Source organism: Trematomus bernacchii, unplaced genomic scaffold (genome assembly GCF_902827165.1).
Source record: "Trematomus bernacchii unplaced genomic scaffold, fTreBer1.1, whole genome shotgun sequence".
NCBI lineage: Eukaryota > Metazoa > Chordata > Actinopteri > Perciformes > Nototheniidae > Trematomus > Trematomus bernacchii.
In genome coordinates, this window is record NW_022987593.1 from 9,777,314 (window position 1) to 9,791,949 (window position 14,636).

Sequence of the window (14,636 nt, forward strand, 5' to 3'; positions counted from 1 at the left end):
GCCAATGCCAGGCAGCTAGCTAGAGCCGCGGCCCCCCGGCTGTCTGAACTATTTCATAGGCTGATGAATCTGTTAGCCTTCACGTCACTCTCGGTCTGCCCGTGTCTATGTGTGGTAGCGGGTGTCATTGTCACCTGCTGTTACATCGCAGAGCATTACATCCATGGAGCTCAGTGCTGCATGAAAATGATGCCAGTCGAGCCAGGCGTCTTCCTGTGTGCCCACCTCTGGCCCTGGCGCAGCGGCGGCCCCGTGGGCACCCGGGGCCGCACTGATGCCAACACGTGCGGAGCTGCAGGGAGGGTCCCCGTGGGGAGGAAGTGGACCATTAGTACAGTCCTTGCCCCGGCATTTTACTCCACTTCAGTACACATCACAGAGGGCCGCCCTCTCACTAACTAGCTAACACATGCTAATTAGTCTGGCGACAGAGCCAGTTCCTCCTTGCTTTGGGAGCATATGTGTAGCTCCAGAGCACAAGCTGGCTACAGACTGACGCTGCTTCATTATGTTTTCTATAAAGCACATCAAATGAATGAGGGATGTAGGACAGAAGCTCAGCGTTTTAGCATCAAATATAAAATGTGGTTGATAGGGCCGGAGAGATTCTTTGAAATGCATTTTCTATTAGGGTCACAGTTCAGTCTTAAGACAACTCACTGCTTCAAACAGGCATCCCACACATGAACACACTGCTGTGCTTTCTGACTTACCTCACCTTCCAGAGGAGTGTGGCGTGCCGCCTGCCCCGACCAACTCTCCTTTTTCCTGCAACGTCTTCATTTTCTGGAAACAAGAATAACCACAGGCTTAATGAAACGTAATGATGATAGTCATAACACAACAATAATCCAGTGGTCTGGGAAACTAATCAATGCGTCTTCTCTCCTTCCCCTAATGACCTGTGAAAACAAAGCAATAAAAAGGCGGCGCGTGTTTACTTTGGCTAAAGCAACAGGCTGATAAGAGCGTCTGGCTGATTAGCGCAGAGTAAAGCCAAGGCGGTCACAAAAGATCAGGACACCACACAAAGCTATTGTCACCACGCGAGGTAGCGGTGCGTGTGTGTTCCCGATTTCTGGGAATTTTAAACCCTGCAGATTCATTCTTCCACAGAAGAGCTGTTATCTATGAGTATGAAGAGTTTCCTGTTTCATGTCAATACTCTTTCCTGTTTCTGTAACTCTAGTCGGTGGGGGTCGTTTGTCATCCCAGTAGTGCGATGATGAACACATGTTGTTTGCCTTGTCTTGTGTGTGAAGTGGCCTACCGGCGTAGCTCTCGTTTTAGCGCGCCTCTTGTCTTTTGGTCTCTGGCTGATTCCTCCCAGACTCTCACTCTTTACCACAAATCATTGCGGTGTGCAGTGTGCAGCTTCAGGACAAAAATGTGCCCCCAAACAGTTTCTTAGATTCATCTTTTCTCTTTTTCTTTTTTGTAAAGAAATACAAAACCAGCGGATCTTTTTTTTTTCTTTTTTTTACAAGCTTGTGATTTCCACAGTTTCTCTACAGTATGGGGGAAAGAGTTGAGTGACTGCTTTTAATTAGTTAAGTAAAGATAGGGCGAGGAAGGAAGAATAATATTTTGCTTTCACGGTGCAGAGGGAATTATAAAAAAGCAAAAAAAAGGGGGAAAGGAAAATAGATAATAGAGACGGTCACGTGTCAATGCATTTGTAACGACACACAAGCAGTCACATTACGTCCCCTATGCTGTAGTACATTATCTGTATCTTGCCACTAAAAAGTTAGTGAATAATTGACATCATGATATGTTCATGTGCTACACAAACAGGGTAAGACAACTTTTATATCGTTCTCTTGGGTCCACACCCAATATGCTTCCATGCGTACTGTATTTAGACACGCAGAGTTTTCTAAATTGTTCAGGATTAAAATGTTCCAACAAGCACTTTAATACATGTATCTCTTATTCCCTGGCCAGATCATGTGAATACCTAAACACACAACACATTTCACATGACAACATGGGAGATCAGTGTCAGGTGGATTACATGGAATGATGGGGTGATGTGTCTTTTTTTTCCCGCTCGCTGAGAGCCTGGTGTCCTGATTAAAAATTTCAGCTCCACTGACTTTCTAATTAATTAGCGAGGCCACTCAGAGGAGCGCTGTGGACCAATTAGTCTCTAGCAAGCCGATGATGCCTATCGCTCCGGCATCACTGTACAGCTGTCGCTCCCCGCTCCGAGGCGGCTGGGGAGGGACCCTCAGGTGCTCACACAGGTTCAAACAGCAGCCTGCGTGCATGCACTCTGCAGCGGATGCATGCATACACACAGCATTATACTGATGGTAGAAATGCAAATCATAATGTAAAAAAAGAAGAAATATGAAACATTTAAAAATAAAACAGGGTCCGAAAGATACTTCCAGAGATCCCACTGTTCATAAAACAAAATGGATCATGACAGTAATATAATAATTGACCTGGATTATATAAAAATATTTTTAAATAAGTTTAGTAAATCATCAGAAAGAAATGTCATGACTATTTAGCTAATTTATCAAATTAAACTTCTAAAAACATTTCCTTTTTTTTGACGGTTGGATACCATTTTTTTTTTAAGACATCACTTTTAGTACTGCCCTATTTAATCGAGAATCTGGCATGTATTTATTATTATTTACATAAAAATGAGGACAAAAGCCACCACAAGGCACTGAAGCTAAACTTCTTTCATCCTGATCGAACAAAAGCAGGTGAACTAAGGTGGACCTGAATTCATTTCTTAGGTCTTGATAGTGAATTCATCTTGCATGCTGACCACAGGGCTTGGTGGGGGGCTTGGAGGGTGGGAGGGGGAGCTGTCTGCACTTCTTCGGAGGGGTGGCAGAGTTTGCTGACTTTGTGAGAACGGACTAGTTATAAGACCGAGGAAGCTCATTTACACTTCAAGGGGTCGTCTGAAACATAGCATCAGCAGGCCTCGCTGTTAGCTCTCGTCGCTGCATGCTCGCACGTGTGTGTGTGCGCGCACATTAACACACACACACACATCCTCTGATCGTCTCACATTCTCATACACTCATAATGTCCCCCCTCTCCAACCCTAATGTTTATTCGTACTTGAGGAAAATGCGCTGATACAGTTTTTCTTCAAGAAAAACAGCCAAAAGCACAAAAAAAAGAAGTGGAACTTCAAAGCCCCCCGATGATGGTAGTGGGTACACATTAATGAACACATCACACATTTATTTCACACACACAAACAACCACACAACGTCCTGCAGATCCTTCAATTTCTCTTACAAGTTTAATTTCAAAATGGAGCGTGGATTTGAGCATAAAAGTGTGTGTGTGTGTGTGTGTGTGTGTGTGTGTGTGTGTGTGTGTGTGTGTGTGTGTGTGTTTGCACAGCGCAGACACGCGAGTCACTTTGCAAGCACAAACAGTCGATACTGTAGTGGCTGATTAGTATGAGAGGAGGGGATGAATATTGGAGAAGGGCTCTCAGGGGCCTCGCATGAAACATGGAGAGGATGTCAAAGCATTTTGTTCCCATCTCATTCATTAGATCTAACTCGGGCTAGTGGACGCTCAGTGTTTTTAAGTGGGTTCACAATCACACACACACATACGCACAAAGACAAAAAAACAACACTGTCGGAAACAGTTGTAGTTATTAGATCGGCGTGTCTGACATTTTGTCGACATAAGTAATTAATTTATCCTTTCTATTGGGAAAGTCCAAAGAGCCCAATTAACATGGCTAATATTGCTGCCTCGTGTAAAAACATCATTTTTTTTTAATACAGAGGGAATATTCAAATGACTTGCCTTCATTATTCAAATGCATAAGCAAAGTCATCACTGGGGGAAAGAGTGAAGATGGGATTCACACTCGCAGCATCAGGAAAATGATAATCAATCTTTAATTTCTGCACTGCAATGGAATAAACAGCATATGTGAGTTCCCTTTATCTCGGTTTTATTGTGTCGTCTGAAATCTAAGGTTTTTTTTTAACTAATCTTAATTATTTTTCACTAGAAATGTTGAGATATATTTTTGTATTGAATAAATGTCATTATGCAGAGTTAATTGTGAATTATTTATTTAAAAAACAAAAACAGATTTTGATTTATTGACAGCATGTTTGCATGAGCTGAGAACCAGTTTGGTCTTAAATTGAAATTATAGAGTAAGCCAAGGCTTTGGAGAAAGAGAATTTTTGACTTCTACAGTTGGTCTAGTACACATGCTGAGAAGAGGAGCCAGGCCAAGACGCGCTCAGTTGCCAAATCCCACGGCTTTGTAAGCAACACGCTGCACAAATGGAATCAGACGAATAATATTCCTAATTTAGAGAGTGAAAATGTAAAAGGTCAAATCCAGGAGTGGGGGGCGTTTTATAGTTTACTTGAATCTGTTTTTATAGATCGCTATTGTGGTGCTGTGTTTTCTATTTTCACGGCTCGTTCGGGTATTTGTTTTCTAGCGAACTCAGGGGCCCCACTACTGCACGGCCCGGGCTCTTGGCTCCACTCTCCCACTCGTATAGCTATAACAAAGTCAATATTACAAAGAGGTAACACATGTCGAGGTATGCTTCAGGCCTGCCCTGGTGCTGTGATCCTGGATTGGGACACACACACACACGCACACTCGAACACACACACACATGCACTGTGTAAAAGAATGCATGCCTTCAATAGTAGGCTGCTTTCCTCCATGGAGAAAAAATGTATGCCATCTCTTTGCAAATTTGTTCTCCGGTTGAAGCTGGTATTTTGGCTTTCACACATGAAATTGTTCATGTATGTGTGTGTGTGTGTGTGTGGGAGTGTGTGTGAACTTTTCTTCCTACGCAGTGTTATGTGTGAGCGCAAAGTACTTGTTGGTGTCTGTGCGTTCACATCAATTTTGAGTGTGTATGTGCGTGTGCGTGTGTGCGTGTGTGTGTGTGTGTGTGTGTGTGTGTGTGTGTGTGTGTGTGTGTGTAAGGGCCAGTTTGTTTTGTTTTTCCCTTACTTCAGCACATCTGAGAGAGCTTTTCTGGAACTCCTGAGCCCTGTCCAAACAAAGATGGCCGAACGTGAGGGATGGAGGGGAGGTGGATCAGGGCGTGCGTGCGTGTGTCTCTGTGTGTGTGTGTGTGTCTCTGTGTGTGTGTGTGTGTGTGTGTGTGTGTGTGTTTGTGATTTTTCAAGTAAGCTGGGACCAGAAGGGCCTTGCGAAAAACCAAGAGGAGGGAGAGAAAACCGAGCCCCTGAGAAAGGCAGCTGGAAACACGGAGGCTTGCGGTCTCTCTCCCCCCCCACCTCTCTCTCCCTGGTCCAGCTGCACTCAGATGTGTCTGCCTGGTCCCCCCCCCCCCCCCCTGAATCCCCTAACACCCACCCGCCCACCCCTGCGCTCCCAAGCTCAATGCCACTGCCAAGGAGGGAGAGAGAGAGGGAGAGTGTCGCAGCTGGTAATACTTACAGGCCATTTTACCGCGGTAAAGGCATGAGATTCATTAGGCCAGGCCCGCGTGTTTTGTGCTGAGTGTTATTGTTAGGATGTGGTAAAATTATAAATATGGAGGGGTGAGGGGGATTTGGTGGTGTAGGAATCTAAGTAGAAGGGTTGGAGAGAGTGAGGAGGTGGTGGTAGTGGTGGGGGGGGGGGGGGGGGGGGGGGGAGGAGGAAGAGGAGAAACATGCCACTCATTAACTCCTCTGCCACAGTCTTGTTTCTCATGATTGGGTGGCAATAAAAAAGTCTGTCACAATTTGTCAAAGTTAATGAGTCAATGGCACACCAGCACTGGAGCGCTGGAAGACACGCTAACATATGTCGAATTAGTCAATAGCTTTATAATTGTAGAAATAAGGACTCTGGCTTTAGCCAAATGAAGCAGACTTAGAGGGTCCTGAGAGGGAGTTTGCAATTTGGTCGGGTCGATTTCAGAATGGCAATCACCGAGGCTTGGCACTGCTTTCCTGACGCAGTTGGAGTTTCTGTCTTTCTTTTCTCCCACCTCCTATTTGAGCTGCTGTGTGTTCTTCGTGACCTGTGACTCGGCAACAGTGTCTAGCCTCTACTTCAGCCCCTCTATATGTGAACTGTGTTAGACTGATACAGACTGAGACAACCAGATGGACTTTCCTTTGGTTTGTCGTCTCCCTCCCTCTATACACACACACACACACACACACACACACACACACACACACACACACACACACACACACACATACACACACATAGATAGAGTTCTCCAAAGACACTCCTCACTTCTCATTGTGTGGCTTTGGGAGTGACACACTTGTCACTGCAGTAATGAAGCCATTGGTTAAACACTCTCTCTTCCTCTCCCTCCCCTCTCTGTCTGTATCTCTGTCTTGAGTCCTATTTTCCTGTGTCATTTGAGACTGAAAATACTCATACAAGTGGCCATTTCTTTCTTGGAGTGTTGTATCTAAAGTGGGAACTACAAAACTGAATCAGGAGCAGTCTTCTCACTATGCTGGCTGAGGTAAATGATTACCCAAGTGACTGTACATAACAATAGTCTGGGCATTGATTTGACATATTTCTTGTTTCTCAGCCAGTTTTGGAGATATTTTAAAATGTTAGTGGATAACACTTGGTCGCAAATAATCTGCATTAAGCATTTTTCCCTGGTTCAGCATAGTTTATAAATAGTTTGGTATTTCTGCAGCTGTTGTGTGTGCAGGCTCAGGTGTTTACAAGTAAACCACCGTGCTGACACAGTGTTTGAACAAAACTCTGAGGAAAGAAACAAATATTATTGCCCGGTCGTGTGTCTTGAAAACCAGCCAATCCGTCTACAGTAGTGTTCGGTTTACTTGAAAAAACACATAGACATAATTTGACGATTGCTTACACACAATTAGTGCAGCAGTTTTTACATTAAAAAATGGTCAAAGAAAATAAAGAGCTATTGGCAAGATTACATCTAGGAACTCTTCCAAGATTTCTCTGGCTGCGAGCTAGTTTGAGTAGGGGAATTCACTGAGTGTGTGTGTGCGTGTGTGGCGTGTGTGTGTGTGTGTGTGTGTGTGTGTGTGTGTGTGTGTGTGTGTGTGTGTGTGTGTGTGTGTGTGTGTGTGTGTGTGTGTGTGTGTGTGTGAAAGGGACTGTGGGAGAGTGTGTGGGCGCTAGTTCAGGAGGTAGAGTCCCACCCTGTAGACTAGTGTGATGACTAAATGTCAATTTGGGGGAGTCTCAGCAGCGCTTGTCTCCTGTCGTCACGCTGTTTTCACCGCATGTGTGTGTGCGTGTGTGTACCGTCTCCCACGCCAACCAATAATCGCCATGGAGATGTCCCCTCGCAGAAAGGGGTCGGCAATATGTCTGGGCTCTGACTAATAATTTCTGTTTGTGTTAGGGTGTACATGGGGAGGGGAGTAAAGAGCAGACGATGTTGGTCTCCTCTCCTCGACCCCCCCCTCCAGAAATCCTCCCATTTTCTTCTCTCCCCTTCCCTTTCACTCCCTCTATCCTTCTGCTCTGGAACATGTGTCTGGTCGCACCGTGTGATCATGTCGGTGTTGTTGCAGTGCTGGCCTTCAGGTTGAAATGTGCGCTGGGTGGGGAGGATCAGTGGGGCAGCGAGTGCAGGTGTCAGGTCTGACAGGGAGGTGTCCTTATCTGGCTCAAGTTGCTCCCTCTGATAGGCTGAAGGTCAGAGCAGCAGATCTAGTATGTATCGAAGACAACGGGCTCTTTTGTTTTCTTCCTATCCTGCCACACAATGGCCATTGATAAGGAAGTGTGGCTCTCAACAACAACTAACAACTTGCAGTGTGCATTTTATTTTATAAGCAAAAAAATCCAACTAGACAAAATGCGCTGCGGGCGCTGTACACTAGCTGCCCACTGCTCCTGGTACTAGACTCCTGGTACTAGGATGGGTTAAAAGCAGAGAACACATTTCACTGTGTGTGCTGTGTGCTCTGCATGTGTGACCATTACAGAGGGGTCTCATCCCTCCCAATACTATTCTATTCTATTCTTCTAATTCAAAATGAGGTGTTCATTTCGATTACTGATTTTTCTTTTAAGTTATTTTTTCAGCGACACCATTTTCTGGTTTCAGCCATCTTCACATTTGTGGATTGCCTTTGTGTTAAATGACTGTAAGGGATGTATCTTGTGATGTGTTTAAAGCAGGCCATTTACACTTGAAAAATGTGCTTTAAATTACATTCTCTGATAAACTAACTGTTAACCTCAAGCATCTTTGACTTCTCATTTATGTTTAAAATGTTTCACCGACACAGTATTTGAGCTAATCATATGCAGTAAAATGCACATTTAAACGTCATAAACGAGAACCTGATATCATTTGCCCAGTATTTTCTCAACCTCCACTCATTAGCTTTCCACTGCCTCCTCCACCTTTGCCGCAACACCTCTTCCCCACCTTCCTGATACACCAGCTTGCCCGACTCCCCCCTCAAACTCACCCCATCTCCCTTGCTACCTCACTTCCAACTTTCCCTCCGTTCTCTTTCTTTCTCTCCCTGCATCCCCTCCCTGGCTCCCCTAGCACCCTTCTTTGAACCTGGCCTTGTGTCAGTGGACCCCGGGGTCTGTCACTGGGCAGATGGTTTGATCTCTGGCAGGGGAAAAGCTTTGAGGAGAGCTGAGAGGGGGCCAGGGGCCTGGGCTGGGGGCCTGTGCCTGGACCTGCTGTCTACACAAAAGATGGGAGAAACTGCTGCTCCCTTGATGCTCGGGTATTTGAACTGACAGTGCAGTCCAGTGTTAGCAGTGTGGTACAGCTCTCCATCTACACAGGCTCACTGAGAGCATGGCATATGATAGCCAGATCACAGGCTTGTGTTTCTGGTCCAGTATTGTGATATGATTCTCCCTCTCCCTCTCACCGTTTCGCAATATCAAAGCCAGCTGGGTCCTTTTCCCGTCCACTTCATAAACAAGCATGACTGTCCTGAAGTACTCGCACGGCTATCTATCATGCGAGTGAGTCAAGCTGGGAGTTTCGTCATTGATCCCATTTCAAATGTTTCGGGGCGGTGCTCATGATGAGGGAGATTTACTTTCTGTGACTGTGTCAAACCACAAAGAAGATGCAGGAATGTTGGATGCAGAAATGTGTGCTTGTTGGGACTGTGGAGTAATAACATGGGTGTCGTGTCTGTGTGTGTGTGTGTGTGTGTGCGTGCGTGCGTGTGTGTGTGTGTGTGAAGGAGTGCAGAGCGTGAGTCACCTCTGACAACTGACGAACATAAAAAGCCAGAACTGGACCTGTGGTCAGAGTTGGAACTGGATGCCATCTGGAACGACGGAAGATGACATGAAATCATCACTCACTGTTCGATTGTTTAGTTTGTCTAGTTATGAACTTGTGTTCCTGATTAGTGATTTTTATCAATGACGCCTGTATTGAAATGTAATCATTAACAGAAGGCAGCACCCTAATTTGTATGTTTTCACAACAAGTTAGGAGAGAAGATTTTAAATGTCTATGACTTTATCTCTCAGCAGCAACCTGATTACATTGGAACAAGACTTTATATTTTCGGTCACTTCTGCCCCATTGGCTCTGAATTATAACTCCTCATTCACTGGGTCAGCAGGACATAATATGACTGCATCAAGACAAAATATCTTTGCAGTAACAGCAGGTGAAGTGCAACCAGACTGAGACGCACTGCCAAACATCTGAAACGTGTGTCTGTTCATGGTATTGTTCCGCATTCTTTGGTAAAAGTTTATTTACCTTGCTCACTTCATTTCCAAATGAATTTCAGATTTGGCTCTTTGGAACATTAGTCTAGTCTGTAAGTAGATCCCAATGAGTTACTAACGTGCCTTTAATAAGCGCTAAATGTAAACACTGTAATAACTTCTTGTATACATTCTATCAGATCTGAGACACATTCACTAATGTCAAATCTGTCAATTCACAAAGCGCTTTAGCAAAGGGTGCGTGCAAACAACAGACATAGCTGCTTCTATTTGTTTGACTTAAAGAAAGGAGAGGGAAGAGAGGGGTCCCAGGTCTCCACATGAATACATGAAAACACATGCTTCTCTTCTCCTTCTGTAATCCACCAGGGACTCACGCCCCATTTGGTTCCCATTAGCATAGCTCTGGTCGCTCTGCCCCGTGTCAAAGCCCAGACGCACAGCTGCACAAAGGACAGGGACCTCTGGCTCTGAGACTGAAAGCCGCTGGGCTCAAAACCAGAACTGCCATGGAGGACGGGCCTTACACTGTGGGGATTTCAGAGCAAAGCCTCCCGTCTTTCCTGTACAATACAGTTTCCCCATGTGCAGCAATCACAAATTGACACTGATGTCAATGCACAAATGATTAATCGCTGTTAATTTTGTAACACTTTGTAAGGCAGGAAAGCTCTGTTTCAAGTACAATCCAATGTACAAAATCAAACAAGCAGAAATTAGCTTTGGCATGAGGTATTTGCTCCCCTGTATTGCTGTGTCTGACTACAAAGACTTTCTTTATTCAGCGTGTTTTATTTGTCACCTGTTTCCAATATGGACATTGTGAAGTCCTGATCTATCCGACGGAGCCAGGGCCTCGTTTTATGACACGCAAAGCTGCTGTGCCTCTTTTCCTACACACGTTTGCTGCACATTTCTGGCAGGAAATTGACAGCATTTCAGCAGCTAACTCATGGATGAGATAATATCTTGTGGGTGGAAGAGAGGACAAGATGCTCCCAGTGTTTTACAGTGACCCTAAGCAGAGACAAATCTAAATCTGAAGCTGCTGCTGCTGCAAAGCCGAAGCACACACACACACACATGCGCACGTACACACAGGGTTTTCATTTAAATCTCGGGCTTTGCTTAACTCACCAAACAAGAAATGTGGTCTGTGGCTGTGTGTTGAACATGGTAAAGGTTTCAATTAAAGTAGGAGGAACAATACCCGACCAGCATCCAGCAGCTGTCTGCGTTGGCTTTCCATTGTACGCTGTCAAGGGAGGAAAACAGAGAGGATGACATGTACTAGTGGTGTTTTAGTGGTGTTTTCCGTGGCATATGTCAACCTTAAAATATGACACGGTAGTAAAACAGTTGCACAGGATGTTAGTTTGATTTAATCATCAGTAATATGGTTCCATATGCCTTTTTGCAATGGCCAAAGCTCTGTCTTTGTTGACCTCTACATGTGCTGCTTGGTTTAGGAATGGATTCATTTGCATATTCCGGCAAAGATTCAATGTTTCCCGTCTTTCCCAGCCTGTTTCAAATCCTCTTTGGATCAGACTACAAGAGTCCAGGCTGAATCCATCTTGTTCTGCCGCTCCTCCTTCCTGCAGTTCTTCAGTCCATCTGTCCCACTAACAGTCTTTTAATTGAGAGTCCTCCTCAGTCTGATGCTGGCCATTGCTGCCTGTCAGTGTTTATACAATTGGGCTGGGACAGGGACTGCGAGCCAAGCAAAACATCCATGAAACATCAAGCCTCCAGCTAAACAAAACCCAGCAGTGAAGACACACACTCTTGAGCCAGATAAGGGCCGAAAACGATGCTCTCTGTACGTGGCGAGGTTAAGTTGTTGACCGTAGCGGTAACACGGCAGCTGTGTGAGAGTGTCGACTGTTGTCTGGGTCTAATTGCTACAGCATTTGTGGGCTTTCAATAGCAGCTTTCAATTCCTAGCTGCTCAAATGATCTACAAAGTCTCACACACACTCGCTCACACACACCCCCTATGTCCTTTTCCTCACCGTCGTCCTCTTTCGTTGCGTGCCAAAGAGGAAACCCTGGCGAGACGTTAGCACAGTGACTAATACTGTGTATCTGGCCGGGCCTCAGATAACAGCCTCCTCCCCCGCCTGCTGTGACAAAATATGTGCGAGTGTAGCATTGGGATCCGGGCCCAAGCTTGTCCCTGACCCAACCCAGGCCAGACACAGGTTAAACCACGGCCAAATGCAGCACAGATCCACGCTGGCAACAGAAGCAGAGCTCTTCGGTACGTGAGCAACATGTGAAGAAGTTATTATATTCTTGTTTCCTCTGACAAGCCACACGCACACTCACATCCTCAATGATGTTGCTTTTGATGGCCATGCTTGAAACATCCGTCAGTTGCCTCTTTTTAAAAATCTCTGTAATCAGTCTGTAATCTTTCATGCTATTGCGTAGGATCAATGTTGATGCCGTCATATCACAAACACCTCTTGAGTTACTCTTCTGACACATGAATTTGGAACAATCCCGAGAAATAACAGGCACAGGAAATCGTCTCCCTTTCTCTTTTTCCCGTCAGTACCTCTTCAGTTGAGGGGGGGGGGGGGGGGGGGGCTTGCTGCTTTAATGCTTCTTAATGCTGCTGTCTGCTTAATGGGCCAGATATGAGAGGTGCTGCTAGCCAGCGTAATAAGTCAGTGATTAGAGGGCGCCTTGTCACAGCAGCAGCCCCGCAGACAGTGGCACGCTCTAATTGCCGTATTAGACGCCCCTTAACTATCTTGTCAGCTGTCAGGCCCCAGCTCGTAAACAGCAGAGGTGCATTTGATATTTCCAATTGTTTATTTCCGTCTGCTGCTCTTAGCCTTGCCGCACGGGGAGGTAATTAGTAAAGGGTTGTTTTGTGTGACAACACTGTGCTAAATCTGGGTACTGAAAATAGAGTTCGCAAAATCTTTACGTAACGAGAGTTATATAAAAAGGGAAAAGCTCCTGTGGCAAAACATCTGACAAGGAATCGTACTCAACATTTGAAAAGTGGCCAGTGTGAAGCAAATACAATTATTGAGATGACCAATTGATGTGATAATTATTTGCGAGTTTCTTCTCTCTAAAATGATTCAAAAGTAAACTGACACAGTCATTTGCAATTTCCCAGAGCAAAAAAAGCGACGTTTTTATCATCCAAAAATATTGACCGTCCAACGGTGAATAACATAGAATACTGCATGTGAAAGTGAAGAACAGCATTATAAATCAGCTTTCTGAGTCTATCCTGAATCTCAAAGGTCCCAGGCTTCGACCCCATCAACAGTCAATGAATGTACATTGACAGCCATGTCCGCTGCATATGTGTCCTTGAGGGGAACGCTGCACTCTCTCATTGCACAGTGCTCGGGATAAGAACGTCAGCTCAGTCAGTACATTATGTATGTACACTCCGACTGACACACGGCGTGTAATCCTCACACACGGTGAGGATTGCCGTGCCCGCACCTGGAGAGCTTAAAAATGGTGCAAAGTCAAATAATCTCCTCCGTCTCCTGTCTTTCCAGTGTCAAACAGCGAGGTGACATGGTTAGAAGTGGTGTAATTTTGCGTTTAATCTGGGATAAACCCGTGTTCACTTTGACACCTCCAGTTACTAATCTGGTTTACGACACTTTAGGGCGAGCAAGGGGGGGATTGTAGTAGATTTTGTGGTCCCTTAGTAGATTAAGAGCGAGCTTAGTTTTATATCCTGAATTACAGGATATTGGTCTAATCCACAGACTAGGTAATGCTATTTCCTGCTGTTAGACACAGAAGGAGCACTCACGTCAATACTGGTGAACCTCAGTAGAGAGCTCACATTTTTCTGTCATCAGTGATCATGCGTTGACCTCAGCTGTGTGACGTAAAGCTGATCTTTTCTATCTCAAAGTGCTGATCTGACATTTTGAAATGGAGCCCAGACATGGACTCCAACCTACGACCCTGTATGTGCATGTCTGTGTCACATTATTGTCACACTGCGGCCTTATAAGAATTACAGAGAAACAATATGAGATAGCATATTTAGTGCGGCTTGTAAATCCATAAAGTGTCATGCTTTGATAAGTAGTGCTTTTGGTGTGAGGACAATTCTTTCTCACCGTCTCTGACAGACCCTCATGTATCTCTGCAGATAACACCTGACAAGTTTCCTTAGTACTAGATCATTAGGCTTTTCCTGTCAAAATAAATAGGCAGCTACTCACAGCAGTCACCTTGTACACTAAACCCAATTTCCTCCCGCATTCCTGAAATATTTTATTTTCCTTCCAGCCTAAAGAATTACCACCCTCAGGCATTCGGCCCTGACTCAACACCATATGTGCCCGACTTAAAATAAATGATTCTTATCGTGTGGAGTTGCTGTTTATTATACCGTGCTATTAACTTTTCATTCTAACATCAGCAGCCAACTTACTTGCACTACATGTCAAAGCTAAAGAAATACAATATTTGATTTAAGGAACAGATAAGCGTGTTTTCAGAGTGAAATGGTTTGACTTCTTTTACCTCCCATATGCAAGTTTGCTGCACCGAAAGCTGTAGATTCAGGCAGTTTAGGTTGTAGAAATGCATAAGTAATATATATAAGTAAACTATCTTTATCCATCTTGATAATATAAAGTAATGTGTGGTAAACAGAAGTGAAGATTTTTTTGATTCTGTCTTCTTGTTTCTCCATGTCATTGAGAAATGTACGACTTGCAGCTGCTGCACTCATTTGGGTGACAGAGCTGTCAGGAGGAATTGTGTGTATATCATACGTTTCCTCCGCTGCTGTAAGATCTTTTAATTGTTTAAAACATGTGAAACATCCTACGGGATCCAATGACCTCCCTGCAAAATGTACCTGGATGTTTTGTCGGTTTTGAACGGCCCTTCATGAAGGCTGAAGCAGACTGTACCGAGTTGCCCCCGTCAAAGTCTGGAC

General features: G+C 44.8%; 1 protein-coding gene across 1 annotated transcript in view; it reads left to right on the plus strand.

Moving 5' to 3' along the window:
* bnc2 (basonuclin 2) overlaps positions 1-14,636 on the plus strand; it is a 92,865-nt gene that overhangs the window by 33,414 nt on the left and 44,815 nt on the right.